The following is a 13,740-nucleotide window of genomic DNA, read 5'->3' on the forward strand; positions in this document are numbered from 1 at the left end:
TCTCTGCTGTCACTCTCCTTCTCCTCCTCTCTCTCTCTGCTGTCACTCTCCTTCTCCTCTCTCTCTCTCTCTCTCTTCTGTCACCCCTCCTTCTCCTCTCTCTTTCTGCTGTCACTCCTCCTCTCTCTCTCTCTGCTGTCACTCTCCTCCTCTCTCTCTCTCTCCTGCTGTCACTCTCCTCCTCCTCTCTCTCTTGCTGTCCACCCTCCTCTCCTCTCTCTCTCTCTCTTCTGTCCACTCTTCCTTCTCCTCTCTCTCTCTGCTGTCACTCTTCCTTCTCCTCTCTCTCTGCTGTCACTCTCCTTCTCCTCTCTCTCTGCTGTCACTCTCCTTCTCCTCTCTCTCTGCTGTCACCCTCCTTCTCCTCTCTCTGCTGTCACTCTCCTTCTCCTCTCTCTCTCTGCTGTCACTCTCCTTCTCCTCTCTCTCTCTGCTGTCACTCTCCTTCTCCTCTCTCTCTCTGCTGTCACTCTCCTTCTCCTCTCTCTCTCCTGTCACTTTCCTTCTCCTCTCTCTCTCTGCTGTCAAACTCCTTCTCCTCTCTCTCTCTGCTGTCACTCTCCTTCTCCTCTCTACGCTCTGCTGTTACTCTCCTTCTCCTCTCTCTCTCCTGTCACTCTCCTTCTCCTCTCTCTGCTGTCACTCTCTTCTCCTCTCTCTCTGCTATCACTCTCCTTCTCCTCTCTCTCTCTGCTGTCACCCTCCTTCTCGTCTCTCTGCTGTCACCTCTTCTCTCCTCTCTCTCCTGCTGTCACTCTCCTTTCTCCTCTCTCTCTGCTGTCACTCTCCTTCTCCTCTCTCTCTGCTGTCACCCTCCTTCTCCTCTCTCTGCTGTCACTCTCCTTCTCCTCTCTCTCTCTGCTGTCACCCTCCTTCTCCTCTCTCTCTCTGCTGTCACTCTCCTTCTCCTCTCTCTCTCTGCTGTCACTCTCCTTCTCCTCTCTCTCTCTTCTGTCACTCTCCTTCTCCTCTCTCTCTCCTGTCACTTTCCTTCCCCTCTCTCTCTCTGCTGTCACCCTCCTTCTCCTCTCTCTCTCTGCTGTCACTCTCCTTCTCCTCTCTACGCTCTGCTGTTACTCTCCTTCTCCTCTCTCTCTGCTGTCACTCTCCTTCTCCTCTCTCTCTGCTGTCACCTTCCTTATCCTCTCTCTGCTGTCACTCTCCTTCTCCTCTCTCTCTCTGCTGTCACCCTCCTTGTCCTCTCTCTCTCTGCTGTCACCCTCCTTCTCTCTCTCTCTGCTGTCACTCTCCTTCTCCTCTCTCTCTCTGTTGTCACTCTCCTTCTCCTCTCTCTCTCTGCTGTCACCCTCCTTCTCCTCTCTCTCTCTGTTGTCACTCTCCTTCTCCTCTCTCTCTCTGCTGTCACTCTCCTTCTCCTCTCTCTCTGCTGTCACCCTCCTTCTCCTCTCTCTCTCTGCTGTCACTCTCCTTCTCCTCTCTCTCTGCTGTCACCTTCCTTATCCTCTCTCTGCTGTCACTCTCCTTCTCCTCTCTCTCTCTGCTGTCACTCTCCTTCTCCTCTCTCTCTCTGCTGTCACTCTCCTTCTCCTCTCTCTCTGCTGTCACTCTCCTTCTCCCCTCTCTCTCTGTTGTCACTCTCCTTCTCCTCTCTCTCTCTGCTGTCACTCTCCTTCTCCTCTCTCTCTCTCCTGTCACTCTCCTTCTCCTCTCTCTCTCTGCTGTCACCCTCCTTCTCCTCTCTCTCTCTGCTGTCACCCTCCTTCTCTCTCTCTCTGCTGTCACTCTCCTTCTCTTCTCTCTCTGCTGTCACTCTCCTTCTCCTCTCTCTCTCTGCTGTCACTCTCCTTCTCCTCTCTCTCTCTGCTGTCACCCTCCTTCTCCTCTCTCTCTGCTGTCACTCTCCTTCTCCTCTCTCTCTCTTCCGTCACTCTCCTTCTCCTCCTCTCTCTCTCTGCTGTCACCCTCCTTCTCCTCTCTCTGCTGTCACTCTCTTTCTCCTCCCCTCTCTCTCTGCTGTCACTCTCCTTCTCCTCTCTCTCTCTCTGCTGTCACTCTCCTTCTCCTCTCTCTCTCTGCTGTCACTCTCCTTCTCCTCTCTCTCTCTCTGCTGTCACTCTCCTTCTCCTCCTCTCTCTCTCTGCTGTCACTCTCCTTCTCCCTCTCTCTCTCTCTCTCTCTCTCTCTTCTGTCACCTTCCTTCTCCTCTCTCTCTCTGCTGTCACTCTCCTCCTCTCTCTCTCTCTCTCTCTGCTGTCACTCTCCTCCTCTCTCTCTCTGCTGTCACCCTCCTCTCCTCTCTCTCTCTTCTGTCACTCTCCTTCTCCTCTCTCTCTCTGCTGTCACTCTCCTTCTCCTCTCTCTCTGCTGTCACCCTCCTTCTCCTCTCTCTCTGCTGTCACTCTCCTTCTCCTCTCTCTCTGCTGTCACCCTCCTTCTCCTCTCTCTGCTGTCACTCTCCTTCTCCTCTCTCTCTCTGCTGTCACTCTCCTTCTCCTCTCTCTCTCTGCTGTCACTCTCCTTCTCCTCTCTCTCTCTGCTGTCACTCTCCTTCTCCTCTCTCTCTCCTGTCACTTTCCTTCTCCTCTCTCTCTCTGCTGTCACCCTCCTTCTCCTCTCTCTCTCTGCTGTCACTCTCCTTCTCCTCTCTACGCTCTGCTGTTACTCTCCTTCTCCTCTCTCTCTCCTGTCACTCTCCTTCTCCTCTCTCTGCTGTCACTCTTCTTCTCCTCTCTCTCTCTGCTGTCACTCTCCTTCTCCTCTCTCTCTCTGCTGTCACTCTCCTTCTCCTCTCTCTCTCTGCTGTCACTCTCCTTCTCCTCTCTCTCTCCTGTCACTTTCCTTCTCCTCTCTCTCTCTGCTGTCACCCTCCTTCTCCTCTCTCTCTCTGCTGTCACTCTCCTTCTCCTCTCTACGCTCTGCTGTTACTCTCCTTCTCCTCTCTTTCTGCTGTCGCTCTCCTCCTCTCTCTCTGCTGTCACCCTCCTTCTCCTCTCTCTCTCTGCTGTCACTCTCCTTCTCCTCCTCTCTCTCTGCTGTCACTCTCCTTCTCCTCTCTCTCTCTGCTGTCACCCTCCTTCTCCTCTCTCTCTCTCTGCTGTCACTCTCCTTCTCCTCCTCTCTCTCTCTGCTGTCACTCTCCTTCTCCTCTATCTCTCTCTCTGCTGTCACTCTCCTTCTCCTCTCTCTCTCTGCTGCCACCCTCCTTCTCCTCTCTCTGCTGTCACACTCCTTCTCCTCCCCTCTCTCTCTGCTGTCACTCTCCTTCTCCTCTCTCTCTCTGCTATCACCCTCCTTCTCCTCTCTCTGCTGTCACTCCTTCTCCTCTCTCTCTCTGCTGTCACTTTATTTCTCCTCTCTCTCACTGCTGTCACTCTCCTTCTCCTCTCTCTCTCTGCTGTCACTCTCCTTCTCCTCTCTCTCTCTGCTGTCACCCTCCTTCTCCTCTCTCTCTCTGCTGTGACTCTCCTTCTCCTCTATCTCTCTCTCTGCTGTGACTCTCCTTCTCCTCTCTCTCTGCTGTCACTCTCCTTCTCCTCTCTCTCTGCTGTCACTCTCCTTCTCCTCTCTCTCTCTCTGCTGTCGCTCTCCTCCTCTCTCTCTGCTGTCACCCTCCTTCTCCTCTCTCTCTCTGCTGTCACTCTCCTTCTCCTCCTCTCTCTCTGCTGTCACTCTCCTTCTCCTCTCTCTCTCTGCTGTCACCCTCCTTCTCCTCTCTCTCTCTCTGCTGTCACTCTCCTTCTCCTCCTCTCTCTCTCTGCTGTCACTCTCCTTCTCCTCTCTCTCTCTCTCTCTCTGCTGTCACTCTCCTTCTCCTCTCTCTCTGCTGTCACTCTCCTTATCCTCTCTCTCTGCTGTCACTCTCCCTCTCCTCTATCTCTCTCTCTGCTGTCACTCTCCTTCTCCTCTATCTCTCTCTCTGCTGTCACTCTCCTTCTCCTCTATCTCTCTCTCTGCTGTCACTCTCCTTCTCCTCTCTCTCTGCTGTCACTCTCCTTCTCCTCTCTCTGCTGTCACTCTCCTTCTTCTCTCTCTCTCTGCTGTCACTCTCCTCCTCTCTCTCTGCTGTCACCCTCCTTCTCCTCTCTCTCTCTGCTGTCACTCTCCTTCTCCTCTATCTCTCTCTCTGCTGTCACTCTCCTTCTCCTCTCTCTCTGCTGTCACTCTCCTTCTCCTCTCTCTGCTGTCACTCTCCTTCTTCTCTCTCTCTGCTGTCACTCTCCTCCTCTCTCTCTGCTGTCACCCTCCTTCTCCTCTCTCTCTCTTCTGTCACCCTCCTTCTCCTCTCTCTCTCTGCTGTCACTCTCCTCCTCTCTCTCTCTGCTGTCACTCTCCTTCTCCTCTCTCTCTCTCTCTGCTGTCACTCTCCTTCTCCTCTCTCCTGATGTCACTCTCCTTCTCCTCTCTCTCTCTGCTGTCACTCTCCTTCTCCTCTCTCTCTGCTGTCACTCTCCTCCTCTCTCTCTGCTGTCACCCTCCTTCTCCTCCTCTCTCTCTCTGTTGTCACTCTCCTTCTCCTCTCTCTCTCTCTGCTGTCACTCTCCTTCTCCTCTCTCTCTGCTGTCACTCTCCTCCTCTCTCTCTGCTGTCACCCTCCTTCTCCTCCTCTCTCTCTCTGCTGTCACTCTCCTTCTTCTCTCTCTCTCTGCTGTCACTCTCCTCCTCTCTCTCTGCTGTCACCCTCCTTCTCCTCTCTCTCTCTGCTGTCACTCTCCTTCTCCTCTATCTCTCTCTCTGCTGTCACTCTCCTTCTCCTCTCTCTCTGCTGTCACTCTCCTTCTCCTCTCTCTGCTGTCACTCTCCTTCTTCTCTCTCTCTGCTGTCACTCTCCTCCTCTCTCTCTGCTGTCACCCTCCTTCTCCTCTCTCTCTCTTCTGTCACCCTCCTTCTCCTCTCTCTCTCTGCTGTCACTCTCCTCCTCTCTCTCTCTGCTGTCACTCTCCTTCTCCTCTCTCTCTCTCTCTGCTGTCACTCTCCTTCTCCTCTCTCCTGATGTCACTCTCCTTCTCCTCTCTCTCTCTGCTGTCACTCTCCTTCTCCTCTCTCTCTGCTGTCACTCTCCTCCTCTCTCTCTGCTGTCACCCTCCTTCTCCTCCTCTCTCTCTCTGTTGTCACTCTCCTTCTCCTCTCTCTCTCTTCTGTCACCCTCCTTCTCCTCTCCTCCTCTCCTATCACGCTCCTCTTCTCCTCTCTTCTCCTATCCCTCTCCTCTCCTTTTCTCCTCTCCTTTTTTCCTTTTCTCCTTTTCTCCTTTTCTCCTCTCTCCTCCTCTCCTCTCCTCTCCTCCTGTCCTCTCACTCCTCTTCTCCTCTCCTCTCCTCCTGTCCTCTCACTCTCCTCTCCTCCTCTCCTCTCCTCCTATCCTATCACTCTCCTCTTCTTCTCTCCTCTCCTCTCCTATCACTCTCCTCTTCACCTCTTCTCTTCTCCTCTCACCCTCTCCTCCTCCTCTCCAATTACTCCTCTCCTCTCCTCTCCTCTCCTCTCCTCTCCTCTCCTCTCCTCTCCTCTCCTCTCCTCTCCTCTCCTCTCCTCTCCTCTCCTCTCCTCTCCTCTCCTCTCCTCTCCTCTCCTCTCCTCTCCTCTCCTCTCCTCTCCTCCTGTCCTATCACTCTCCTTTCCATGTGTTTTCCCTAATGAGAGTCTGGAGGAACCAGTTCCTAAAATAGAAACAAATATTGTGAAGAATGTGTTAATGAGCAGTTGTCTACATGAGGTCTGGAAGGAGGACACACTGAAGCCACAGAGGATGTCATCACAAAGTATGAAACACTTGAAGAGATAAATCCACAGTAGGACATACAGAACATTGTCCTATAGACCCCAGTAGGACATACAGAACATTGTCCTATAGACCCCAGTAGGACATACAGAACATTGTCCTATAGACCCCAGTAGGACATACAGAACATTGTCCTATAGACCCCAGTAGGACATACAGAACATTGTCCTATAGACCCCAGTAGGACATACAGTACATCGTCCTATAGACCCCAGTAGGACATACAGTACATCGGCCTATAGACCCCAGTAGGACATACAGAACATTGTCCTATAGACCCCAGTAGGACATACAGAACATCGTCCTATAGACCCCAGTAGGACATACAGAACATCGGCCTATAGACCCCAGTAGGACATACAGTACATCATCCAATAGACCCCAGTAGGACATACAGAACATCGTCCTATAGGGCCCAGTAGGACATACAGAACATCGTCCTACAGGGCCCAGTAGGACATACAGAACATCATCCAATAGACCCCAGTAGGACATACAGAACATCGTCCTATAGGGCCCAGTAGGACATACAGAACATCATCCTATAGGGCTCAGTAGGACATACAGAACATTGTCCTACAGGGCCCAGTAGGACATACAGAACATTGTCCTATAGACCCCAGTAGGACATACAGTACATTGTCCTATAGACCCCAGTAGGACATACAGTACATCGTCCTATAGACCCCAGTAGGACATACAGTACATCGTCCTATAGACCCCAGTAGGACATACAGTACATTGTCCTATAGACCCCAGTAGGACATACAGTACATTGTCCTATAGGGCCCAGTAGGACATACAGAACATCGTCCTATAGACCCCAGTAGGACATACAGTACATCATCCAATAGACCCCAGTAGGACATACAGAACATCGTCCTATAGGGCCCAGTAGGACATACAGAACATCGTCCTACAGGGCCCAGTAGGACATACAGAACATCATCCAATAGACCCCAGTAGGACATACAGAACATCGTCCTATAGGGTCCAGTAGGACATACAGAACATCGTCCTATAGGGCTCAGTAGGACATACAGAACATTGTCCTACAGGGCCCAGTAGGACATACAGAACATTGTCCTATAGACCCCAGTAGGACATACAGTACATTGTCCTATAGACCCCAGTAGGACATACAGTACATCGTCCTATAGACCCCAGTAGGACATACAGTACATCGGCCTATAGACCCCAGTAGGACATACAGTACATTGTCCTATAGACCCCAGTAGGACATACAGTACATTGTCCTATAGGGCCCAGTAGGACATACAGAACATCGTCCTATAGACCCCAGTAGGACATACAGAACATCGTCCTATAGACCCCAGTAGGACATACAGTACATCGTCCTACAGGGCCCAGTAGGACATACAGTACATCGGCCTATAGACCCCAGTAGGACATACAGTACATTGTCCTATAGACCCCAGTAGGACATACAGTACATCGTCCTAGAGGGTCCAGTAGGACATACAGAACATCGTCCTATAGACCCCAGTAGGACATACAGTACATCGTCCTATAGACCCCAGTAGGACATACAGTACATTGTCCTAGAGGGCCCAGTAGGACATACAGAACATCGTCCTAGAGGGTCCAGTAGGACATACAGAACATCGTCCTATAGACCCCAGTAGGACATACAGTACATCGTCCTATAGACCCCAGTAGGACATACAGTACATTGTCCTAGAGGGCCCACACAACCCTGTGACACAATTGTAAACAAGACTAGGGTTTCTGCATTTGAGAGATATTTTCATAAACAGGTGGTACATGCATGTGGTTGTACAAGACCTATATGAGATTGGTAATGGGTAATATGACATTGGTAACAGGTAATATGACATTGGTAACAGGTAATATGACATTGGTAACAGGTAATATGACATTGGTAACAGGTAATATGACATTGGTAATGGGTAATATATGTATTGTGTATAGATGATGAGTGTGTAATTTACAGTAGTGTGTAATTTACAGTTGATTGTGTAATTTACAGGTGATTGTGTAATTTACAGTTGATTGTGTAATTTACAGGTGATTGTGTAATTTACAGGTGATTGTGTAATTTACAGGTGATTGTGTAATTGACCGTGTTTATTTTGGTAAGTGCTCTACTCAGTGTGTCTAAGACTATGTTCCTCAAGTTTATCCTATTCTATCCTATCATAAAGAGCATTCTGCATGTAGATAGATTTGAAGGGTGTTGACATGGTTCGATGTGCCCTAAATGGGAGTGTGTCACCTAGTGTGTGTTCTAGTGGGTGTCCTAGTGTATGTCCTAGTGTGTGTCCTAGTGTATTCTAGTGTGTGTCCTGGTGTGTGTTCTAGTGTGTGTCCTAGTGGGTGTCCTAGTGTGTGTCCTGGTGTGTGTCCTACTCTGTGATATGGGGAGGGGACAGCTCTGTGATGCACTGTGACGTGGGCTGTCAGGAGTGATTGGGCAGAGTGGCTTCTAGGGAGGGGAGAGTCTTGGTCACTCACAGCCAGGGTCTTAGCCCTGACTCTGTATGCGGTCTAACTGGCTTCCTATTCCCTATACCCCTCAAACTCAACTCTGGACCCCCAAGACCGTCCCACTGTGTTTTTTCATTGTTTCCCTCTAATCAGAGACTGATTAAGACCTGGGACACTAAGTGGATGCAGTAAATGATCAGGTAGAACAGAAAACCAGCAGGCTCTGGACCTCGTAGGGTGAGAGTTGAATACCCCTGCGCTATACAGTGCACTACTTTGGACCAGGGCCTATAGGGCTCCAGTAGTGCACTATGAAGAGATCAGAACTATGCTGCCATTTGGGCTGCAGAGTCTGGGTCTGTCTTGCCTGCTGCACAGTTAGTTAGAGCTGAGCTTCAGAGAGGCTACAGGCAGGGGAGACAATAGTGCTGGCTGATATGAGACAAAAGTTCACAAGTTCATATCATACACTCAATAATGCACTGACGGATCAATGAGGGCTATTATGGGTCAAAACTCAAGATGAAACAGTCCCCATTTCAACACGTGTCCCTATATGTGTGTGTGTGTGTGTGTGTGTGTGCGTGTCTGTGTGTGTGTGTGTGTGTGTGCGTGTGTGTGTCCGTCCTAGCTGGAGGTCAGTAGACCGGCTGCTCTGTTAGACGTGTGAGAATTAGCTTAGACTCCACAGACAGCTCAGACACCCTGAGACTTAATCACACATTAAACCACCCCACAGCCACCTCTCATTAGACGCCTGTAGAGAGGCCATGTTCACACACATACACACACATACACGACTGCACAGTGTCTTACTAGAGGTCATCACAGTTAGAGAAGTCCATTGATGATAGACTCAACAGTGTAATGTGTAATCTGCCTCTGTCAGTGTACAGTAGGTCAGGTTGGAGTTAGCCAACAACCCTGCCTGCATGTGGGCTCTCTCTCATCAAACACACCTGATACCTCTCACTCAAAAGCCACCAAGAGAGATAGAGGGAGAGCGAGAGAGAGAGGCAGAAGGAGAGAGAGAGGCAGAAGGAGAGAGAGAGGCAGAAAGAGAGAGTCTACAGAGAACTAGTTTCCCCTGTACTTTGGCACTGCAAACCACTATTCCCAATCTGCATGACAAAAGGTAAACGCACATTAGCGTCAAGTCTGTTTGCAAACTCCTACAGTACAAATAGACCTATGAATGGTTTTTCAATCCAAACAAAACTTCTACCCTGTAAAATGAAGTCTCCCGAGCCAAGTGTGCATGTTTGGCATAACCAGAGCTGATGTGTGTATCCATTTCCCACGTGGCACTCGAAGACAGACTCAGTTTCCCAGGCTTGCAACAGCAAAGTGTGGAGAAGATTGAAACTGAACCGCCGTTGGGGCTCCTCAGGGCTCAGTCAGAGTACCACTCAAGGTTATGATTAAGGTCATTTCGTTCCTGTGATTACAGATACCCCAGTTTAGGAATAATGTCCATACAGGAGAGATGGTGGAACTGGATACACACGTCCAGTGTGAACTCCCTAATGTACTTTGTCAAACCCCATTTGGCTTGGACTGAGCACCCGCTAATCTCTAGATTGAAGACATTGAGGAGGAGTGTTACTAGTGTAGGGGGTCAAAGGTAGCCTGGTTAACAGACTGGAGGCTAGTTTAACCAGGCTAGGTTCAAGCTATTTCTGGGTCTTCCAACCCAAACCATATGGTGTATTACTGATCAATGTTTATTTTCTGATTCATCCCCCTTTGTTTCATCATCTATACTGTACTGTAACATCTACAGTATTCACACAGTAACATTCACAGCATTTTCATTTGGTTCCCATAACACATCCATGTTTTCCAGAGGTATTGATCAGTAGGCAGGCCTCTACCGTATGTGTAACATAGTATCCCACTATACAATACAGAATGTTTTATGTGGACATTAAATCCCCACAGACTCTATATTATACACAGGAATATTCTCACATCCAGACATGGGAACTCAAACGTCCCTGTACTCCATCAAGATGTAAAGACCAGGCGTTTAGATCAGAGAACGCATAGCAGCACTATAGAACTTCAATCAGACTCCAGTCAGGCCAGAGTAATGGAAACAGAGTCCGAATGAGGTCAGTATCTACTGTAAAGTGTCATGACATCAAACTGAGGTATAGAGGTTCTCATCTATTAGCTGTACTGGCCTGTTACAGGGGGATTCGCAAAGAGCACAGAATCACAATGTACTAATGTGGAATGGGCTCAATATAGGAAATATAATGATGTCCAATGCTGCTATTTGATTCACGTAACATTATATGAACTAAGGGCTCTAGGCACTGCCCAGTATTTAGAGGGAAAATATGTGTGCTTTTTAATAAATACATTTAGAATATGTCCTGTATGTTGTAGATTTCCTTATTACATCAATACTCTGAGAAGACTAGCTGCTGTCTAGGGTTGGCACCTGGCAATGCCGAAGTATTTGTCTGGGTGGGCTTTTTCAGAAGCTCTTAGATCTGAGAGTTTTTTCAAATGCTTGATATTGTCTATTGCTGTGAAACGTCATAATTAAAAAATGACCCCGCCTCTTTCATTGTTAACAATTGCAATGCATATCGACGTGGTTTGTGGGGCATTGGTTTCCACTGCAGTGCTGAATGGTGTAAATAGGACGACACTGCAGGTCTCCTGTATCTAACGGTGTGGCTCCAAGACTCCATTCAAATCAGATCTAGAACACTGCTCCTGCCTACACGTCATGAAGAGTGAATAAACAATAAACAACGAATAACAAAGATATCACCAATAGGCCTATGTTGCCATACAAAACCGTAGGCCTAGTTCAAATCTGGGATTAGGCAGAGAGTAGGCTATAGCAGGCTGGTGCGGTTACTGCAGTTATCCGCCAGAGCAGCCCCCGCACCGTTTCAGCACCATGCATGGTGGACCTGAACAATGGGCATAGCCCGCAGCCCCGGAGCGCTCACAAGTTGACCAACAAAAATACTAACGGGCCTTTTATTACGCATTTTTATGAGACAAATAAACACTTAAAGGTGTGATGTTTTAAAAAAAATCAAGTTAAACGAGATGGTAGCAAAAAAAGCAGACAAATGGACATGCCGACTAAGCCTTTCTCTCCTAAGGGTGAGGCTGATGTGCAAACCTTGTTCCTTCTCAAAGGTAAAATACAGTAATATTCTTACCAAGTTAACAAACAAGCTTCTCATTTTTAACTAGGCTAAAGCACAAACAATTTAACACATGCCTTTCCTAAATGCGCAACCACTCGGATTAGAAGCCACATTCAGTGATTCCGAGAACATCAAACTTTTTTAAATCTAAACTAAATCAAGTGTGTTGAAAGTGCAATTAATTTAAATTTAAGTAAAACATAATTAACCATGCTTTGCCTTTAAATTGAATAAATTCAATATCGTATTTTCCTTACCTGTTCGTGGCAAATGAACCGTATAAATAAATCCCTTGCGCACTGTGCCTTGAGCCCTAGTGACAATGCAAAGAGATGTCGGTCTCTCTGACCCCTCCCACCGCGTTCAAATGCCGTAATTACATCAGTAGTGGCGCATTCATTTGTATGCAACCAACGGTTGCAGGTTCTCGCTCCCACACACGCACGCATGCGCACCAACGCACACACACACACAGACACACACACACAGGTGGGGATCTACATATAAGAGGATGGATGGGCTTCTGTGAGTAGCTGCATTGCCTTGCTCTGCTTACAGGGAGGGGTGCGGCACTGGTTGAGGAGTGAGTGAGAGAGATGTGGAGGGCGGAGAGGAGATGGGGAGAAAGAGCGAGGGAAAGAGAGGAACTGGATTTATCTAGGAAGCATCTGCTCCCGTCTTCCCCCATGGGATCCCAGCCACACCATGTCTGGTGCCCGTGCCAAAACTGACACTGTAGGATTTGGGGGAATGTGGGGCTTGGAGCAGATTGACTCTCCCTCTCCTTAAACAGAAAACATGTGTACCCATGCCAGCTGGCCACAGGCATATTCCCTGACAGCAGCATACTAGCACAACTGAAACACCAGCTTTATCATGTAAAAACAACACAAGACATCCAACTCAACCTAAATCAAGCTATATACGTTAGGTGCGCATCCCAAAGGAAACCTTATAGGGTTCTGGTCAAAAGTAGTGCACTACATATAGAGAATAGGGTGCAATTTGGGATGCTTACCCAGTACATGTATGGGTTTCAGTTTGGGACTGGGTCAATGGGAGCCAGAAACTACACCTGCCTTTGTGTTGAGCCAAAGCAGTTTGCAACTCAAGTGTTCAGAGAGGCAGCTGGATTTAATACTACGCCTGGGTAAATAGGTTTAGCCAAGCACAACCATTGTAGATTTCAGATAGAAATACATGATGTAGAACAGAGTGATATGTAGAATAAGGAAGCTCTTCAGCTCTATTCATTACATTTCTCAACATTTGACTACTGAATGTGGCCCCTGCCCAATGGTGTTTCATGAATGTGGATTTATCTTTTGTTCTACATCCTAACACAGCACCTGGGACAAGAGCTTTTAATAGATGTGCCCACAGCACTCCACTAAACTTTAATACTGAAGGTAACAGGATGATTATCAAAACCATACAGATAGGAATTGATAAAAAATAAAAGGAATGGAATCAAAGCTAATGAAAATACTCCTAGTAGACAGACACATCACTATTGAGATGGAATAAAACCCAGGTTTAATTGGTTCACAAGACTTACTGCCATCTTGTGGTTAAAATAATACATAGCAGGAGATAGCATTGTGCAGAAGACTTAACCTTAGTTGTTGAGGCTGCCATTCTCGTCCTCCTGAACTGTCACCAGGGCATCAATCTCAGGCTCACACATCTTCTCACGTACAACAGACACACATCCAAAAACCGGGCTTATAATGCATTAGGACCGTATCATGATGCATTATTCCTGTATGCCTTCGTCCACTGCAATAGAACACCCCACATCTTCATGAAAGTGACAGAACACAATAGATCCAAATTAAAATTGGAAGAGGGATCACCAAAATTGTATAACTTTAATAAACAAGCAATATTATTACATTACAAAATGGTAAAAAAAGGTGGCGTTTAAAATGTTCAACAATACTGCAATGTTCTAATTCACAGCTTGTTGAGGTGTTAAGGCAGCCCCCTGCACCTCTCTGATTCAGAGGGTTAAATGTTCAACAATACTGCAATGTTCTAATTCACAGCTTGTTGAGGTGTTAAGGCAGCCCCCTGCACCTCTCTGATTCAGAGGGTTAAATGTTCAACAATACTGCAATGTTCTAATTCACAGCTTGTTGAGGTGTTAAGGCAGCCCCCCGCACCTCTCTGATTCAGAGGGTTAAATGTTCAACAATACTGCAATGTTCTAATTCACAGCTTGTTGAGGTGTTAAGGCAGCCCCCTGCACCTCTCTGATTCAGAGGGTTAAATGTTCAACAATACTGCAATGTTCTAATTCACAGCTTGTTGAGGTGTTAAGGCAGCCCCCTGCACCTCTCTGATTCAGAG

General features: G+C 48.0%; 1 protein-coding gene across 5 annotated transcripts in view; it reads right to left on the reverse strand.

Moving 5' to 3' along the window:
• LOC109876944 (microtubule-associated protein 2) overlaps positions 1–11,853 on the reverse strand; it is a 98,258-nt gene extending 86,405 nt beyond the window's left edge. Inside the window, exon 1 of one of the 5 annotated variants that reach the window (XM_031813376.1) lies at positions 11,646–11,853. The gene's annotated coding sequence lies outside the window, so the exon portion shown is untranslated. The remainder of the gene's footprint in view (positions 1–11,645) is intronic. The other 4 variants (XM_031813373.1, XM_031813375.1, XM_031813374.1 and 1 more) reach the window with 4 other exon arrangements.
• Between the last annotated feature and the right edge of the window lie 1,887 nt (positions 11,854–13,740).

This window comes from Oncorhynchus kisutch, unplaced genomic scaffold (genome assembly GCF_002021735.2).
Source record: "Oncorhynchus kisutch isolate 150728-3 unplaced genomic scaffold, Okis_V2 Okis05a-Okis16b_hom, whole genome shotgun sequence".
Taxonomy (NCBI): Eukaryota; Metazoa; Chordata; class Actinopteri; order Salmoniformes; family Salmonidae; genus Oncorhynchus; species Oncorhynchus kisutch.